Raw genomic sequence first — 3,622 nt, 5'->3', positions numbered from 1 at the left:
AGCATCAGGGTCTTTTCAAATGAGTCAACTCTTTGCATGAGGTGGCCAAAGTATTGGAGTTTCAGCTTCAGCATCAGTCCTTCCAATGAATATTCAGGACTGATCTCCTTTAGGATGGACTGGTTAGATTTCCTTGCAGTCCAAGGGACTCTCAAGAGTCTCCTCCAACACCACAGTTCAAAAGCATCAATTCTTCGGTGCTCAGCTTTCTTCACAGTCCAACTCTCACATCCATACATAGCCACTGGAAAAACCATAGCCTTGACTAGATCGACCTTTGTTGGCAAAGTAATGTCTCTGCTTTTTAATATGCTATCTAGGTTGGTCATAACTTTCCTTCCAAAGAGTACGTGTTTTTTAATTTCATGGCTGCAATCACCATCTGCAGTGATTTTGGATCCCCCTAAAATAAAGTCTGACACTGTTTCCACTGTTTCCCCATCTATTTCCCAAGAAATGATGGGACCAGATGCCATGATCTTAGTTTTCTGAATGTTGAGCTTTAAGCCAGTTTTTTCACTCTCCTCTTTCACTTTCATCAAGAGGCTCTTTAGTTCTTCTTCACTTTCTGTCATAAGGGTGGCATCATCTGTATATCTGAGATTATTGATATTTCTCTTGGCAATCTTGATTCCAGCTTGTGCTTCTTCCAGCCCAGCATTTCTCATGATGTACTCTGCATATAAATTAAATAAGCAGGGTGACAATATACAGCCTTGACATACTCCTTTTTCCTATTAGGAACCAGTCTGTTGTTCCATGTCCAGTTCTAACTGTTGCTTCCTGACCTGCATACAGGTTTCTCAAGAGGCAGGTCAGGTGGTCTGGTATTCCCATCTTTTTCAGAATTTTCCATAATTTATTGTGATCCATACAGTCAAAGGCTTTGGCATAGTCAATAAAGCGGAAATAGATGTTTTTCTGGAGCTCTCTTGCTTTTTTGATGATCCAGCGGATGTTGGCAATTTGATCTCTGGTTCCTCTGCCTTTTCTAAAACCAGCTTGAACATCTGGAAGTTCACGGTTCATGTATTGTTGAAGCCTGGCTTGCAGAATTTTGAGTATTACTTTACTAGCATGTGAGATGAATGCAATTAGATTCCAATTCCCAGGCCCATCCGCAGTCCTTACATTCCCTGAGATACTTCTGTTCAGACTTCTTATTTATTTGGCTTAAGGAGTACTAGAAAGTCTTACAACTCCTACTGTTGAAAAAAGAAATGACTAAAAGTAAGTTTCATTTGTATGAAAGATTTAAATATTTTCTCAATAATTACTTTGTTGATTTTATCAACAATGAATGTTGAACATTGTCAAATAATTTTTCTGCTTCTACTGTGCTGATTGTATTGCTTTTATCCTTCATTCTGGTAATGTGGTGTGTCACATGATTGATTTGTGAATGTTGAAATATCCTTGCATCCCTGGAATAAATCCCACTTGATCATGGTGTATGATACCTTTAATGTGTTGTTGACATTAATAGTTTGTTGATGACTTTTACACCTATGTTCATCAGGAATATTGGCCTATAATTTTCTTTTTTTGTGGCATACTTGTCTGGTTTTGATAATTGGTACTGCCGGCCTCATAAAATGTGTTTGGAAGAGTTCCACCCTCTTCTATTTGAGAGGAGAGTTTGAGAAGGATTTGCATTATTAATAATTCTTCTTTGGATGTTTGGTAGAATTCACTAGTGAAGTCATATGGTCTGGATTTATGTTCATTGGGAGGTTTTTGGTTACTGATTCAACTCCTTGCTAGTAACTGGTTTGCTCAAATTTTCCATTTCATTATGACTTGGTCTCGATACGTTGTATGTGCTTAGGAATTTATCCATTTTTTCTAGGTTATTCAATTTGTCAGCCTGTGATTGTTCATTGTATTCTCTTATGATCTTTTGTATTTCTGTGGTATGGGTTGTAACAGCATATCTTTCATTTCTGATTTTATTTATTTGAGTCCTCTCATTTTTCTCAGTGAATCTACCTGAAGATTTGTCAATTTTGTTTATCTTTTCAAAGAATGAACTATTGGTTACATTAATTTTTTCTTTTGTCTTTTTAATCTCATTTAAATTGTTTCTGCTCTAATCTTTTTTTTCCCCTTTCACTAACTTTGGGCTTCATTTGTTATTTTTCTATTTCCTTATGGTGTGAAGTTAAGTGTTTATTTGGGACTTTTCTTGTAAGTCTAGTTTAGTGGTGATGAACTCCTTTTAAGTTTTGCTTGTCTGGAAAACTCTACCTCTCCTCAATTCTGAATGAAAACTTTGCTGGGGAGAGTACTCTTGGATGAAAGTTTTCTTCTGCATTTTCTGGACTGTAAAGTTTGTCCTAAAAAATCTGCTGATTTTCTTATGGGGGTTCCCTTGTATAGAGCTAGTTGTCTGTCTCTTGCTTCTTTTAAATTCCTTCCTTGTCTTTGACTTTTGACATTTTAAATCGTAAATTGCCTTGGTGTGGGTTTCTTTGGTAGCGTCTTTTTTGGGAACTCTTAGGGCTTCCTGGATCTGGATGTCTATTTTCTTCTCCAAATTAGAGAAGTTTTCAGCCACTATTTCTTCAAATAAGATGCCATCCCCTTTCTCTCTTCTCTTTCTGGAAACCCTATAAAGTAAATGTTAGTCTGTTTGATATTGTCCCATAAACTCCTGAAGCTATCTTCATATTTTTTCATTCTTTTTTCTTTTTTGCTATTATGACTGAGTAAATTCCATTGCCTTGTCCCTGAGTTGACTGATCTTTTCTTCTGCTCTATCTGGTCTGTGCTTAAACCACTTTAATGTATTTTTAATCTATGTGACTTCTGTTTGGTACTTTCTTATATTTTCCATCTCTTTGTTGAAGTTCTCACTGTGTCCATCTTTTCTTTTCCCTAGTTCAGTGAGTATCTTTATGATCATTATCTTATTCTTTCATTTGGAACATATTTCTCTGTTTCTTCATTTTGCTTGACTCAGTTGGTTTCTGTACAGGAAACAACCACTTCTTCCCATATTTAAGGAGGAGGCTTGTGTAGGAGATGAACTTGTTATTCAACCCTGGCTCAGCTCCTGGTTGTCTCTCAAACCTCTGTGCTTGTCCAGGCAGCCTACTATATTTTTAATAGTTCCCAGTAGTTAAGGGTGTGCCAAAACCTGTCACTGTCCTAAAGTGGAGGATCTCAGCACCTAGGTTCAGGCTGATTGAAAGCTGGACCCTCAGGCAGCAGCTTTTAAAATATGCAAATATATACAGTCCTGGGGGCTTCAAGGGTAAGTCCCACTGGCCACCAGAGCCAGGATCCAGAGGTGTCCACTGTGTGGTCTCCAGATGAGTGTTTAAGCTCTTTTCTGGGAGATACCAGAGAGCTAGACAAAGCGGAAGGAGAGCACCAAGATGGTGTCCCCAGGCTATCTTCCTTGAGAGCAGCTCAGGAAGCCACTAAATGTGAGCCAAACCTGAAGGCCTCTCCTCAGTTTGAAGCTCTAGGACAAGCAAAATGGCCTCCTTTCATGGAAATAATGGTGGCTGTGTCTCAGTCTACTGTCTATACTGTGTCCTAGACATGATAGTTTGTTAAGGATTGTCCCACCAATTTCCATGTTCCCATAGGACCCAGGAACACAAGCCCTTCCAAC

The sequence above is a fragment of the Odocoileus virginianus genome, chromosome 4, assembly GCF_023699985.2.
Source record: "Odocoileus virginianus isolate 20LAN1187 ecotype Illinois chromosome 4, Ovbor_1.2, whole genome shotgun sequence".
Lineage (NCBI taxonomy): Eukaryota > Metazoa > Chordata > Mammalia > Artiodactyla > Cervidae > Odocoileus > Odocoileus virginianus.
The sequence above is the reverse complement of the archived record's forward strand: the minus strand, read 5'-3'. Positions refer to the sequence as shown.